The following is a 15,908-nucleotide window of genomic DNA, read 5'->3' as shown; positions in this document are numbered from 1 at the left end:
TGGAAGTTTATATTCACAGTCTGGAAGTCACTGTTTTCAGCTCTCGGAAATCCTTGGCCCAAACTGCAACAGCAACCAAAAAGCGCCACTGAACAACAGAGATGTAAGGCATCATCAGGAAGAGTACCACAAGCAAGACAGAAGGCAGTTTGCTGCTCTGTGGGAAGTCTCAGCATACTGCTGTCTTGATTACAGTGTGCAGTCCTGGTCTGCAAGGACACAACAAATTTAAAGAAGGTATCAAGAAAGATAGCCGAAATGACCCAAAGGGAGAGATCAGCAGTCTAACAAAGTAGGGACTAAAAGGGTTTAGATTCTGATTGTGAAAAGACAAGGCTGAACAGCGTATGATCAAATTTTACAAATCAAGGAGGCCCTGTTTAAGCTGAACGCAGAAATAGGGTTCTTGACACAGTGGGTAGTTGGCTTCTATATTCTGCTGCCTAAGTAGGATAGAAAATACGCAGTGTCAGCAGGTTCAAAAAGGGATTAGATGAGTTAGTGGACAACAGGTCCACAAATGGATTCTAAATGCAAAGAAGTCTTTGAAGTTCTGTGGCGCTGGCTTTGTCTGTATGTCATACTGTAAGCAAAATATTTATTTTGTACAAACATTTTGAATCTTTAAGCATGCAGTTTCCGTAACATACATTTATGCTTACTCCTGGCTTTCAGGAGGTGGCAGATCTAGTAAAACCGAGTCTGCTTACAGTCATCAGTGCCCTATGGCATGTGACATTTCTTGTGGAGAGCCGGAGCCTGCCCTTGGGAACACAGCCAGCACTTGCACAGATTGCACGGTGCGGCTCTTTTAGGACCCCGAAACGGGGCCGGGTACTTGCTGCTGCTTCCTCCTGTAGGTCGAGTTCCTAACACTTTACAAGTTATTTTCTGAGGGAACTCCTGCGCAACACGTCCAGCGAAGTGTCCAAACGAGCGTCCAAGGAGCTCCTCAGCGGCTGGCCGGCCAGCCGGCACATTTCGCCGAGGAACGGCAGCTCCATGCTGCCTCCTGCCGCCCGCGGCCCCGCGCCCGGGCTCTGCGTGGCGGCGCCTCCTCACGGCGCTGCCGCCCAACGGCTGCCCCCATCGGCCGCTGGGGCGGGGGCGGGGCCGGGGCTCTGCAGCCCGCGCCCCACCTGCCTCCCTTGGCGGGAACCGGCCGTGGGGTGAAGGTTAGCGAGCGGCCGGCCGGAGCCGCGGTGTCGGACGGGCTCCCTCCTGAGGGCCGCGCACGCTACTGCGGCAGCCGAGCGCCTGTCTCATAGCGCGGCGCCCGTAGCGAGCACCGCGCGGCGGGGAGATCGGGAGGGGAGGAAAAGGGAGGAGTGGAGAGTCACCGTCAAAATGTCCATCTGTGAAGTTTTAAGGAATCTCGGTGCAGGCAGGAAATGAAAGGCAGAGCGTATCTGCGGGAGGCCTCCGTTACACAGCGCCGTGCCCCGCTCCCCGACGCGTTCACCGCGGGAGCCGGGACAGCTGCGGTAACCTACTCTCTCGGCAGAACGTTCGCGTCCGCAGCATGTCAGCACACTAGTTGCTTTCACAGCTATACACCTGGGTTTACAACTGCGGTAGCTATGTTTAACTTTCCTCCTAGTTTATAAGTATCCTCGCACACAGGTGCCAGCGCTCTGTAGGAAGCAGGTGTGCTCCCCAGCCCAAGATACGGTGTCTCGGTAAGCCCAGCTGGCAGTGGGCGGCATGAAGGGGAAATTGTACAGCCTGCGTCCAAAAAAAGTATATCCTTGACTGCAAGTAGTACAAAACTGCCAGATAAAGTATTCCTCTCTTTCCTGCCCGTGCAGTAGTACTTTTGTTTTCAGGAAGTGCAGGACAAACATAATTCACCCAAAAATACAAACGAGGGGAGTTTTGGGGCCTGAAAAAATGATTTCTATGCGATTTCTGGCAATTTATCGCAGTAGGAGTGATGTAGCCTTTATTAGAAGATGAGGCTATTAGTTTAAAGGGCAAATGAAAAATAAGACAAGCTCGTTACAATGTGTTAGTGAGGGAACTTAAAGATTGAAAGCACTAGTTACAGTGTCTTGGCTAACATGCAGTTGAAGTATGTCCTCACGCCAGGCAAAGCCCTGAGTGCATTTCAGCAGATCTGCTAAGTACGATTTATGTTTGGGTTTTTTTTGAAGCATAATACTCTAAGCACTTCTACGTTCTCCTGATGTGTCATTCATAAATGCAGCATTTCATCTGCAGCCCTGAGAAGTTACATCACTTCTCTGCCTGCGCTTTCCTGTCAGGGCGCCCCTGAAACTCTTGCGTGCACTGAAGCAAAACCAAAGGGATTGACGAGCGATTTCTGCTACTTTTTCTGCGCTTTCTCCGCAGTTAAGCAACTTTATTCCTCACCCTTTTACAATAATTCGTTAATAATTCGTGTAGGTTTGGGGAAATACTTGTTTCGCTGCTTTGCACCGTGCACATGGGCGGGTAACGGACCGCAGCTCATCGGCCGAGGGGCTGCCGGGCCCTCCCCCGGCCCGGGCCGCGGGCTGTGCGTAAGGCGAGGTGCTCTGCCGGCCTGCAAGCCGTGCAGTCGCGGTCCTAAACACAGCTCTTGGCTTCTGACAAGGATCCGTACGGTGCTGTGCAGCGGCTGGGAGTCTTTCGGGCGGGGGGGCAGGCTCAGCCGCAGCCCCCGGCTGGCAGGCGGGGGCTGGACCGGGCCCCGGGGCGCAAGCACACTTGGGAGGGGTCGTGACTTTTACACCCTCTTCCCCGCCCCGCTGCATCGCCCGGTAGCGGCGCTCTGCGGCTCCCGCAGCGGCGGCGCGGAGGGCCGAGGTGTCTGGCGGGCCGGGGCGAGGGGGTCCGCCTTTGAGGGCAGCGGTGGCCGCGGGCCCTGTGACCGCTGGCTCCGGCCGGTGTCCGCGCCACGGCGGCCGCGAGGGCCGGCAGGGGGCGCTGCTGCCCCGCTCTGGCCCCGCTCGCTTCCCCCGGCGGTTCCATTGGAGTAGCCGGAGACAAGTTGGCGCCATTTTGAAGCCGACAGGGGGACCGGGGAGAGCTGCGGAAGGGGAGGGGGTTAGAGGCGATTGGCTGCGGCTACGGCGGCAGCTCCTCTCCGAGCCCGGAGCAGCGGCAGCGCGGAGCGGACCCGCCTGGGACCAGCGAGGAGAGGCGGCTGCGGCGGGGTAAGGAGCTCGGCACCTCGGCTGCCGTTACCCCCACCCTGGTCCCGCTCCATTTTCCTTTCTGTGGGGCTGGGGGCGCCCGCTCGGTCCGAGCTCCGCGGCCGGCGATCGAGGAGGAGGGGGAGTGTGGGGGGGGACAGACCTCCACTTGGCCCGTTGCGGAGCCCCCCCTTCCCTCCCCATCTCCTCGCGGTGCTGCTCCCCTCCCCCCTTCCCCGTGGCCGGCGTCACAAATTAAATTTGCCGCCCCCCCTCTCTGCCCCCCTCCCCCGCCCCGGTGGCGGCAGGGCCCCGCGGGGGGGTGACCTTGGCTGGGGTGCGCCGCGGGGGCCTGGGGGTCACCCCCTTTCCCCTACCCCCCCCCCCAGGTGGCCGGTCGGGCGGTGTCGCGCGCTTAGCGGCGGTGGCTCCTCGCGGCGGCGCGGGGCGGGGGGGGAGGGTGCTCGTCCGTTGTGGTGAGCGATCGCGGCCCCCGCCGGTGCCCCCCCCCCGCTGCACCCGGCCTATTGCCCGCTCGGGCTGCACCGGGGATTGCCGAGGGGACCCCCCCTCACTGCCCGGTTCGGTTTCTCCCTCCGCACTTAGCAGCGATCCTCAGCCGGGGGGAGCTGGCGGCCGCTGAGGACCTCGGTTCGGTAGGTCCCTACTTGTGTGAGCCCGTTCCTTTCATGCTTGCCTTTTTTTTTTCCTCTCTCCTTTCTTTTTTCCCTCCCACTTTGCATCAGGCTCTGTTAGAAAGCGCTCGGAAAGGAAGCGGGGGGAGTGTTTGCTGCCGCCTGGTATATGAAAAACTATGAATTTTACATCTGAATTGCCAGATGGAGAATGGTTAATTTATAGGTTATGTATTGTTTACGTTGAGAGCCTCTGGTCAGGAATCTAGGTCTGTAACTTCATCCCGCGGCAAATAAATCACTATCTGCTCTTCAAAACAAATCAACAATTAATGACGGTGAACAATCCCGGAACGTTAAACTGCAGCAGAGCAGCTCCGGCAGAGCTGGGTTTTGTCGTGCAAGTCTTATTCTGACTTTTATGTTTGCTCCCTGCGCGGTCGCTTACTGAGAGTGGTGGTTATTTTGTTTGGCATTCTGTTTTCCCATTTAACACAACTGCTGAAGTATTCTCGTGTTGGTCTTTGTTTTGTGCTTGCAGGGTAGGTGCTTTGGCTATAGCTGATTTCTCTTTGCTGGGAATGGAATAGGAGTGTTGAAAATTTGAGTGGCTTTATAGTTGAAAGTGGATGTCAAATCACATTTTGGGAAGGGGATAAGATGACGTGCATTCCTTCAGGTTTTCCCCGTCCAAACTAGTGGAATTGGTCAGTTTTCAGATAATAGAAATTTTGCTTGGTGTGTCTTGTATGTAATATAGCTATGCTCTAAGTATTATATTTACTTATGTCAAGTAATGCCTCAAAAAGATGTGAAACATCTGCATGTATGCTGTACTCAGACCACCCTAAAAGAAAACTGATAGTGACAGACAACCAGGTAAGATAGTTTAACAGAGGTGTGTGTATTGTGTTCGTTACAGGCATTTGAAAGCGTGCGCTACTGGGGAAGGTGTTTAGTACTTCAGTACTTGCATGACGTCTTGTGTCTGCTTGAAGCAAGATAGCACTTCATTGCTGTGAGGTGTGGGGGGTGTGCAGTTGTGTGTGGTGTATTGTTTGGGTTTATTTTGTTTTATAGTTCTTACACAGTTGTATTTGCCTCTGTCCCTCTTGCATTCCCTTTGCTAGTTACTATACAGAGTGGACAGGCTGTAGTTCAGTTTTTGATGAAACAGCTAAATAAATGAGAATGGAAAATCATAATGTGTGTAATGCATGTATGCTATTTTTTTTTTTCTTGTGTGCCATATAAATGTTGGGGTTTGACTGTACCTAGCAAGCTTACTTGTGGACTTGAATCAGGCAAGTCAGCCAAGTCATTATTAAGCTGTAATTAATATAAAAAACAACAGTCATTGCTAGCATTTGGAAAAGCATAGTAATGAAATACGGGCATGACCTCAGGCATTATCCATTTTTGGCTGTAGAACAGGAGGCTCTGTTACCTCCTGTAGATCAAGAGAGGTGCATTTTCTTTTGGGATATATTGCTCTCTACCAGGCTATCAGGTTGTGCTTTTTTTCCTCTCTGTCTTTTCTTCAGTCACACGGTTCATGTCATACAGAAGAGCAAGAGGTTGTATGGCTATGTGTAGGAGTCTTTTAGTATGGGATTTTTCATTTAAAGTTTTTTCGAGTAAATGTTTTTTCTTTAAGCCTGAGTTTGGAGAGGTGATAAAGGCTACTTGTTGCACACGGAAAATTTTCATGGGAGCAATGAATAAGAAAATATGAAGCTGAACAGTAAAAGCATGCAAAGTAAGAAATGGAGGAAAATGTGATATTACAGCTCATTATTTTTCCCTACCAGTTTCGTTCTAACATCCCTTTCCCTTAATATTAGTTAGCCCAAATACATAGCTTCCTCTTTCTTGACGTAGTCTTCACTCCTGCCTTCAGACAAGTTCCTTTATTAGAATCAAAAAGTAGTTCTGGTGTGTGTTAAAGATACCACTTGTCAGTATCATACTCCTTTTAGCAACTATCTGCAGTAATGGTGTTTTTACTCTTAGCACAAAACATCAATACTGCAACCTGAAATAATCTTTGGAAAGACTGAGAGAATATGAGAGGCTTTCAGTCAGTTTTGAAACTAGCTGGTAATGGAAAACTGAGGAAACTTTTTTAAAAGGATGTGTTAGTGTGATAATCTTTGGTGGTCAAGTATTGTGTTGATTTATAAGATTTATAGACCCTTTGGACTATTTGAACAGCATTGACAGACCCTGGAAGGAATCATGTGCAGGCTTTTAAAGAATTGCAAAATACATGCTTTAAAAACAATAATAATTCCTTGCTCTTAGAGGCTGAACACCTAAAAGTTAAGATTGTGCATGTATGTAAATGACTTACCTACTGCTCTTCCATTGGTGATCTCCTGAGTTGAATGTAATCTTGTAGAAAACTTGAATCTTTTTTTATTCCCCCCCCCCCCGCTTAATTCAGATACTTAATTACATCAGAAGTGCAGTGTATGGATGAAAATAAACTTTATTACTTCAGTAAGTTAGTGGTTTATTTCAAAAAGTCTTTGGAACACTTTGGATTCCACAACAAAAATGCTATTAATATGAATGTTTACTGTAACACATCTAACTTGAAACAATTCCATGAAATACAACTAATATTTTAACTTTGTTTCTAAGAATCAAAATGTTAATGCCTCCGCTCTTTTTAAAGGTTATTACTGTCTGTTGCTGCATGTACTGCCTTTCAACCTTCCCTAAAGTGTGAGGGAGTCCTTGGAGTAGGTTCTGAGGATTAAGACTTCCATTACTTTGTCCCCATCTGTGGAATTTACTCTTTCACATCCCATCCCACGCATTCAAAAAACATTCTGCATTATTCTGCTTGGTTTATACTGCCTGATCTTAGCTCTGTTATTTCAGCTCATGGCAACTTTGGTATTAATATGCTTCAAGAAATAATAATTGAGAGAAGCGCCATACCTCATTGGGAACAGATGGGCATGTTTGTACTAATCATCTTGTGTCTGTCACCATTTATATGGTCGTACCGTAACCAGGGATCAGGACCCCATCTGGGGTTTTCTAATTTAGACCCTGTTCTTTAAAGATCGATTCCAGACAATACTGTGTGTACTTTTTCTCTGACTTAATTAGAAACCCTGGTGGATGCTTCCGCTACTGAAATGAGATGCTTCACTTGCATGCTTTTTAATGGTTAAAAAAGACATGAAGTTAGCAGTCAAAATGTTATTGTCTTAATTGCTTCCGTTGTATATTCACCTAAACTACATTTCGTAGCTCTTCTAAACAGGACTAGATCGAGCTAAAACTTAATTGTTAATCACTTAGAAAGTAGCTGCTGAGTGAGGCTTTCCACCTTTTGTGCACATAGAGCCATTAGTTGTCCACAACTTCTATCAAAGCAGCCTCTGGTTCTCTCTGAGAACCCAGTATATCCACACTGTAGTTCAAGATCAAGAATCAGAATTCTGAAAGTCTTAGAAAGGGGGGGGGGGGAAGTGTTTAAAAAAAATCTAGTTATCTACACTGAGTGTGAACATACTGCTCACAAGGAAGTCTTAAAAAAGTACATCAAAACTTTCTGTATGTAATCTTTCCCCCCACCTTGCGCCTGACTGTTCACTTCTGTTAGTGCTGCTTCGTTACCTGGATGTGGAGTTTCAATGAAGACAATCAGATTTCCAGGAAATCTTTGTTTGTGCATGTGTTGGGTTTCTATTCTTAAAAAAAAAAAAATTGAGATGGCTTGTTGTCAGTTATAAGAAGCGAGCAGAAGTTACTTCATGGAAACCTTTTCTTGCATTTTGGGATTTCCTTCCCGCCCTTGCATCTACCTACTTAAAATTTGAAAGTGTTTTCTTTGGGGATGCGTACAGAGGTGCTGGGCAGCTCACTGTTAGGTGTGATGCTGTCAGTACGAAGCATTGTGTGTAGTTCATTATGATTTCGTGTACATGGAAACAAAGTGTATGGAAGAAGCTATAGCTTTTTGTGCCACTAGTTTGTGAAAGCGTTTGTGTGGGACAGTGTCTATGGGCATTCCATGTGACAGCCAGTGCTTTTCAAAAGTTAAGGGAAACAAACTGTGGATGCAATTCATGGTATATAATAACGTTTGCATTGGGTTTTCTTCCTCTTGAGGGTATGAACTAGTTAGAATAAGGCTGTAATGTTCTGCTTTACTGGTTTTGGAAATGGAAGAAAGAATGGATAAGCCCAGTGATAAACTTTTGAAGATTTTTGAGGGAGCATTTCTCTTCCATTTGCCCAGCTTGGATTATGCAGTCTGTAGTTCTTGGAAGCATTTCTGTAACTGAAGGAATTAAGAACAGAGATTTTCATGCATGTGCAGTTTTTGGAAAGCATTACTCTGCTAATTTTTAATGAGTAGTATATATGTACTTTGAGAACTCAAAGTATTTTGAAAGTCTTCCCAAGTTACAGATGTTGCTGGGTAGTAATCTCTCCATTAGGTTGTTCGTACGCTGTTACATATGAGCATGTTTAGAGTAGCTTTTTATTTCTTAATGGGTCATTGCCCCCTTAATTTTCTATATTACGTATAAAAATGCCGTAAAACAATATTCAAAATGTAATTTCTTTTTAAAAATAGGAAAGTGCTTTAATTAATTCCTGTCCTCATAAGTACATGTTATGGTAGTCTTTAGTTATGATTTATATATAATTATTTTCAGCTGGCTGTATTTAGGAATTAGAGCTGTGTATCAAAGTTGGCTGACATATTTTCCAAAAGCTGGGAAACGTGAAATGAATTGACAGGGAACCGTGGGAAGGGAAAGCATATCTAGTGATTTGAATGATTGAACGTCACTTTGGAATACTGCAATTCTTTTCTTTTTGTCAGTTTTTCGTGATCCTAGATAAGTCTGTTTCAATCAAACTTTCCGCAAGAGCTTTTTAGTAGTACATTGATGTCCTGGGAGACAGGCTGTAGACCGTGACTACTTCTGCATGGGTCAATAGAAGTTTTAGTTTTAGACACAGCACTGGATAACATGGTGTACTTTTAAAGTTGTGCCCTAAATTTCTTTAACTGTGCAGGCAAAATTAGTGGGTAGTTCTTAAATTTCATTCTGTAATTCAGGTTACTCATCTATAATATGGGAAGAATAGCTGTTTTTGTGAAAACTTCTGTGAAAGCGTTGTGAAACAAGTTAATTTTTCTGGCACACTAGCATATTACAGTGGTGAGTCCTGTACAGAAGCCCAGTAGGAAATTAAGTCTCTTCAGAGCATGGTTTAAATAGGGTGTAATAAGGGACACACATTAAATTACAAGGAGAAAAGTTGCGTAGCTTCTTTGCTTTGAATGAGAAAGCCCTGTGGCATGGAAAAAGGTAGTAAAGGATCAGGCAAATCATGTCCTTTGTGCATATTCTCTTTAATATCGTATAAGAAATCTTAATTCTGATGTTTCCTAACTTTTAGTAACTGATTTTGCAACTATTTCCACACTTTTGCTCTTTGTTTTTAAGCAAACTTAGTACATGAATTTACTGTATGGATGTGCTCCTGTGAATCATTAGGTCATAACCTTTAGCTCTGTGTAGCTACTACTAATTAAATTGATGGAATGCTATTAGTAGCAATAAGTTTTTCTCTTTTAACCAGCAGTAAGTGTGACGAGGTACAAGAGCTTTTCAGTGAATTCTTGTAAATGCTTGTAACTGGTAGAAGATCTGTGTAACATTATGGGTGTGTGTTGCACTGCAGGCCCTAGGAAGGAATGAGTTCTGTGGGATGTGCATTCACCTACTGCCAGCCGCAGCTGATCTTGCTGATCTGGTCAGTCTCTTTCTCTAGAGAGTGACTTCACTGTCGAGTTAGTCCTCATACCTTTTCAGGCTTCTGATTCCAATCCTTCATTGTCCAAGTAAATCCTACTTCCTTAAGGTTCCTGAACTGTTGTGTGTGGAGTTTGTGGTTTGTTCACACCCTCAACTTTGCTTTTTGGTTGACTGGTTTCCCGTAACCCCTAAACTTTCTGCTCCATTTGTCTGATACAACTTGTTAGTCCCTGCAGCGGAGTTGTTAGAAGTGTGTCCATAAGATTATAGAATCATAGAATAGTAAGGGTTGGAAAGGACCTTAAGATCATCTAGTTCCAACCCCCCTGCCATGGGCAGGGACACCTCACACTAAACCAAGTCGCCCAAGGCTCTGTCCAACCTGGCCTTGAGCACTGCCAGGGATGGAGCATTCACAACTTCCTTGGGCAACCCATTCCAGTGCTTCACCACCCTCACTGTAAAAAACTTCTTCCTTATATCTAATCTAAACTTCCCCTGTTTAAGTTTGAACCCATTACTCCTTCTCTTACCACTACAGTCCCTAAGGAAGAGTCCCTCCCCAGCATCCTTGTAGACCCCCTTCAGATACTGGAAGGCTGCTATGAGGTCTCCATGCAGCCTTCTCTTCTCCAGGCTGAACAGCCCCAACTTTCTCAGCCTGTCTTCATACAGGAAGACACACCTCAGCTGTTTCCATGCTAAGCTGAGCTTTTTGTCTTAAAGACTTAAGACAGACTGCTCTTGAGCTGAGAATCTGAGTGAGGTGTGGACAGTTCCAGCTTTTTCTGCTAAAGCAGCAGTAACATCTGCCTGTGAGCAGACAGGTGGATTAGTGATGGATTCAGTTGTCAGCAGGATTTATCAGAGGTGTTCATTAGTCAGGTTTGGCTATGTTAACCTTCTAACTTCAGGGGAATCGAGAGAGCAACCTGTAAGTTAGAAGAACTGTTCATATGCACATTAAGTAATAGGTGGAAGCTCTCTTAACTTCTTGTATCTTGATTGTATACTTACAGTCATAGTATAAGCAGCTGTATCTATTAATGCTTTAAAGCTTGCTCCTTTCAGTTGCAAAACCCATCCTGTTAACAATGAGGAAAGATTAGTTTCTGCGGAGTGTTTTTACTGTTATCTTCTATAGGTGCTACTTATGTCCTAACTCTTTCTATGTATGGAACATAATGCAGTGGGGAATGTGTAGGTTTTTTTGTTGTTGTTTTGATTTGGGTTTTTTTGTAAACGCTGATTAACAAATGCTTTAGATTTTTCTCCTGGGTAGATTTTTGTCCTTCGTGGGGGATGGGGTGGTATTGGGTTATTGTAAGGAATGAGGTGTACGTTGTAAAATGAGGTGTGTGTCCTTACTACATATCAGCACAGATCTGAGCCTTAGTTAAAGTGTAACCTATACACTAATGCACACAGTTTGTCTGCCATTGTGCAGCGAGTATATCGTAGAATCATAGAATATTCCAGGTTGAAAGGGACCCATAAGGATCATAGAGTCCAACTCCCCGCTCCTCACAGGGCTGCCTAAAAGTAAACCGTATGGCTGAGAGTGTCATTCAGATGTTCCTTGAACTCTGACTACTTGGTGCTGTGACCACTTCCCTGGGGAGCCTGTTCCAGTGACTGAGTACCTTCTCAGTGAAGATCTTTTTCCTAATATCCAATCTGAACTTCCTCTGATGCAGCTTCATTTCATCTCCTTGTGTCCTAATATAAGTGATAAGCTGCAACTGAAGGATAACTAAATATAAAGCATTAATTTCCACGGTGAAAGCAAACCAGAGAGTTTGAAAATTTCTTATCCAGAAGGTTGGTGTAGCTGTAATAGTACATACACTCCTGTTTGTAACCAAGCCAGGATTAAAATGTCTCAACATATGCAAATTTCTGAAAGGAGGGTACAAAGAAGATGGAGCCTATCTCTCTTCAGTGGTGCCCAGTGACAGGACCAGAGGCCATAGGCACAAACTGAAACACAGGAGGTTCCCTCTGAACATCAGGCAACACATTTTCACTGTGATGATTACCAAGCACTGGTACAAGTTGCCCTGGGAGGTTGCGGAGTTTCCATCCTGGAGATGCTCAAAAGCCATCTAGATGTAGTTCTCAGCAAACAACTTTAGGCAGCCCTTTGTGAGCAAGTGGGGTAGACCAAGTGATGTCCAGAGGTCCTCCACCAACCTCAGCCATTCTGTGAAAACACAACCCCACAAGACTAAGGTGATTATAAGGGATGAGTAACTGTATTAGAAGTTGTTACAGGAGTGAATAGTTTATTGGCAAAGAAAGCTTCCATGTTGATTGAGTGTAGAGATAGATGTCAAAGGTAAGACTTTGCAGATTGAAACATCAAAAGAGTCTTCAGCTTCAATGTTAGGTTCATGTGTGTTAGCAGATGACTAGACCTTGTCACTTCAAGTTTCTTCTAGTCCTAAGGTCTTAAAAACCTACCACAAATGCGCTTAGTTCACCTTGTAGTAAGTCTTCATCTAATCTGTGCTTTGTAATCACAATTATGGGTTCTTTCTGTGTCTCCAGGGACATAATCATTTTTGCAGTCTGTGGTTTTCTGTCACTTAGAGTTTTGAGAAAAGCGAATAAAAATGTTCTAGTTAGATGGGAAAAAAAGCTACCTGATACAAGCTGTCTGGGTAGCCAACTTCTATTTGTAAAACACCCAACAGAATGTGGTTTTGGTACTAAGATTTCTCTATGCAGTCCTAAAAGAAATGTTTGTTTATAATTCATATTGATTAGGAGCGGATGCAGTGTTGCTTAGCACAACATCTGACTTTGCAGGGCAATACCCCTGCTTTCTTTTAGGTCTTACAATTAAATCCATCCCACTAATGTGTTGTGTTTTGATCTTTAGTAATTCCGTACTGGATCATTTGCAACAGGGTGCAAGACATTTGGTTTTGTGGTTTTTAACATTACATACAAAGTTAGGAATGGAAGGGAGGCTTATTTATGTATACAAATTCTGACTTGTTACTAGAGCAACTTTATATTGGCTATCCATCTGTGAAATTTTATAAAATGCTGGTTTGCTTCTGTGGTGGCATGCTCATGTTCTTCATGTTTGGAGTTCTTTTGTTTTAATTCTTACAAGAAACCTCTCCCCTTCCTCCCCAAACCAAACCAAACCCCAACAAGCGTTCATGGTAAGGCTCAATAAGGCATTTTTTGCCAAGGTGTATACTAAAATAATACCAAGTGTTGTTTTCTCCCAAGGGACAATACAGTGATTAAACTTGATTTGTACCTAATGTCTATCCACTGTAGTTGTCTTCTGCTTTCTGTCATGTTCCCCTTATTTTCCCCATGGCTTCTATGCCATTCTTGCATGTTTACTTCTTAGGTATGGATAAATACTACAAATGTTAGCCTTCTAAAATTAGTAATGCAAAATATCTGAACTTTTAAGGACTTTGTTATGCTTTTTTGAAAATAGTTAATGTAAAGGAAAATAATAATTCCTGCCTCCTTCCTCCCATTCCTTTCCAACTGCTGGAGGAAGGAAAAATATAATTTTCGCCCTACTAAATCTTAAAGTAGCTTTCCTGCTAGAAGAGAGCTGTGCCTGAATTAGGGCTGTAGACAAGTGATATTGTTAAATTTTTATACCTAGGCTAGTTGTCAGTTCTTCTTAGACTGGTACTCTTAAAAAAGATGTTTCTGTCAGTTTCTAGTGATTCTAGTAAAAAGTATTTTGTAGAGTGAAAGGTCTTCTTTTTCACATAACTATTCATGTAGCCTACAACAGCAAGGTACTGATCTCTTGTATACTGAGTAACTTCTGCATATTCTATTTGGATATTTTGCTTCAGAAAATTGTTAAAAAACTTTATTTTAAAAACTAGAAGTCTTCCTCTAATTGTCAGTATTGCTTTGTCTGAGCGGTGGGGTTGGAACTAGATGGTATTTTAAAGGTTCCTTCAAACACAAACCATTCTATGATTCTGTTTATCTATGAGCTTATGTCTTATGGTGGCTTGTTTTCTTTGGGTAGGATCTTCCAGTATTTCTGGTATTTATAGCGATTTCTGCCTCTCTTCACTTACCCTTCTGACTGGCTTTCTTGTCACCTCTGTAGATGTGTTTTCCTGATGTAGTAGACTTTATGGGCACTTTTTCCAGTTTAAATTATCTTGATGATAGGTGCTGGTAGCTGTGCGTAGTAGTCCAAGCAAGTTCATAGAATCATAGAATCATAGAATCGTAAGGGTTGGAAAGGACCTTTAAGATCATCTAGTTCCAACCCTCCTGCCATGGGCAGGGACACCTTGCCCTAAATCATGTCGCCCAAGGCTCTGTCCAACCTGGCCTTGAACACCGCCAGGGATGGAGCATCCACAACCTCCCTGGGCAACCCATTCCAGTGCTTCACCACCCTCACTGTAAAGAACTTCTTCCTTATATCTAATTTCACCTTCCCCTGTTTAAGTTTGAAGCCATTACCCCTTGTCCTACCACTACAGTCCCTAAGGAAGAGTCCCTCCCCAGCATCCTTGTAGACCCACTTCAGATACTGGAAGGCTGCTATGAGGTCTCCACGCAGCCTTCTCTTCTCCAGGCTGAACAGCCCCAACTCTCTCAGCCTGTCTTCATACGGGAGGTGCTCTAGCCCTCTTATCATCCTCGTGGCCCTCCTCTGGACTCGCTCCAACAGCTGCATGTCCTTTTTATGTTGAGGACACCAGAACTGTACACAGTACTCCAAGTGAGGTCTCACAAGAGCAGAGTAGAGGGGCAGGATCACCTCCTTCGACCTGCTGGTCACGCTTCTTTTGATGCAGCCCAGGATACGGTTGGCTTTCTGGGCTGCAAGCGCACACTGCCGGCTCATGTTAAGCTTCTCGTCAACCAACACCCCCAAGTCCTTTTCTGCAGGGCTGCTCTGAATCTCTTCTCTGCCCAGCCTGTAGCAGTGCCTGGGATTGCCCCAACCCAGGTGTAGGACCTTACACTTGGCTTGGTTAAACTTCATAAGGTTGGCATCAGCCCACCTCACAAGCGTGTCAGGGTCCCTCTGGATGGCATCCCTTCCCTCCAGCATATCAACCGAACCACACAGCTTGGTGTCGTCGGCAAACTTGCTGAGGGCGCACTCAATCCCACTGTCCATGTCGCCGACAAAGATGTTGAACAGGACCGGTCCCAACACCGACCCCTGAGGGACACCACTCATTACAGGTTTCCAACTGGACATCAAGCCATTTACCACAACTCTTTGCGTGCGGCCATCGAGCCAGTTTTTTATCCACTGAGTGGTCCATCTATCAAATTGACGTCTCTCCAATTTAGAGACAAGGATGTCGTGTGGGACAGTGTCGAACGCTTTGCATAAGTCCAGGTAGATGACGTCAACTGCTCTGCCGCTGTCCATCAGTTCCGTGGCTCCATCATAGAAGGCCACCAAATTGGTCAGGCAGGATTTCCCCTTAGTGAAGCCATGTTGGCTGTCACCAACCACCTCGTTGTTTTTCATGTGCCTTAGCATGTTTTCCAGGAGAAACTGTTCCAAGATTTTGCCAGGCACAGAGGTGAGACTGACTGGTCTGTAGTTCCCCGGGTCTTCCACCTTCCCCTTCTTGAAAATGGGGGTTATATTACCCTTCTTCCCGTCATCGGGAACTTCACCTGACTGCCAGGATTTTTCGAATATGATGGACAGTGGTTTAGCAACTTCATTCGCCAGCTCCTTCAGGACCCGTGGATGGATTTCATCAGGTCCCATGGACTTGTGCACGTTCAGGTTCTTAAGATGGTCTCGAACCTGATCCTCTCCTACAGTGGGCCTAAGGTCTTCATTCTCACAGTCCCTGCATTTGCTTTCCAAGACTTGGGTTGTGTGGTCAGAGCATTTGCTGGTGAAGACTGAGGCAAAGAAGCCATGAAGAACCTCAGCCTTCTCCAAATCCATGGTAGCCAGTTCTCCTGATAGCTTCTGGAGAGGGCCTACATTGTCCCTAGTCTCTCTTTTATTTGCTACATACCTATAGAATCCTTTCCTGTTATCTTTTACATCCCTTGCCAAACTTAATTCTAGCTGGGCCTTAGCTTTCCTAACCTGGTCCCTAGCTTCTCGGGCAATGCTCCTATATTCTTCCCAGGTGGCCTGTCCTCGCTTCCACCTTCTATAAGCTTCTTTTTGCCCTCTAAGTTTCCTCAGCAGCTCCTTGTCCATCCAAGTTCTTGCCAGTACTTTAAAATCTGTGTTAGATATTGAGGTTTTGGCTTTGTAAGGCTTTGTTTGTTTGTCTTTTTGAAGTACCTTGTCTAGAATTAATGTTACCATCACCAGTATGGTGATTTTCTATGCC

At 45.2% G+C, this 15,908-nt stretch overlaps 1 protein-coding gene across 5 annotated transcripts in view; it reads left to right on the top strand.

The window, feature by feature from the left end:
- The first annotated feature begins 2,993 nt into the window (after positions 1 to 2,993).
- Positions 2,994 to 15,908, top strand: part of PDS5B (PDS5 cohesin associated factor B) — a 112,840-nt gene continuing 99,925 nt past the window's right edge. For 2 of the 5 annotated variants that reach the window (XM_030475802.1, XM_030475800.1), the window contains exon 1: positions 2,999 to 3,158. The gene's annotated coding sequence lies outside the window, so the exon portion shown is untranslated. Of the gene's footprint in view, positions 3,159 to 15,908 lie in introns of all 5 variants that reach the window. The other 3 variants (XM_030475803.1, XM_030475801.2, XM_030475804.1) reach the window with 3 other exon arrangements.

Source organism: Strigops habroptila, chromosome 2, assembly GCF_004027225.2.
Source record: "Strigops habroptila isolate Jane chromosome 2, bStrHab1.2.pri, whole genome shotgun sequence".
Taxonomy (NCBI): domain Eukaryota; kingdom Metazoa; phylum Chordata; class Aves; order Psittaciformes; family Psittacidae; genus Strigops; species Strigops habroptila.
This window is presented reverse-complemented; position numbering and strand designations above follow the sequence as displayed.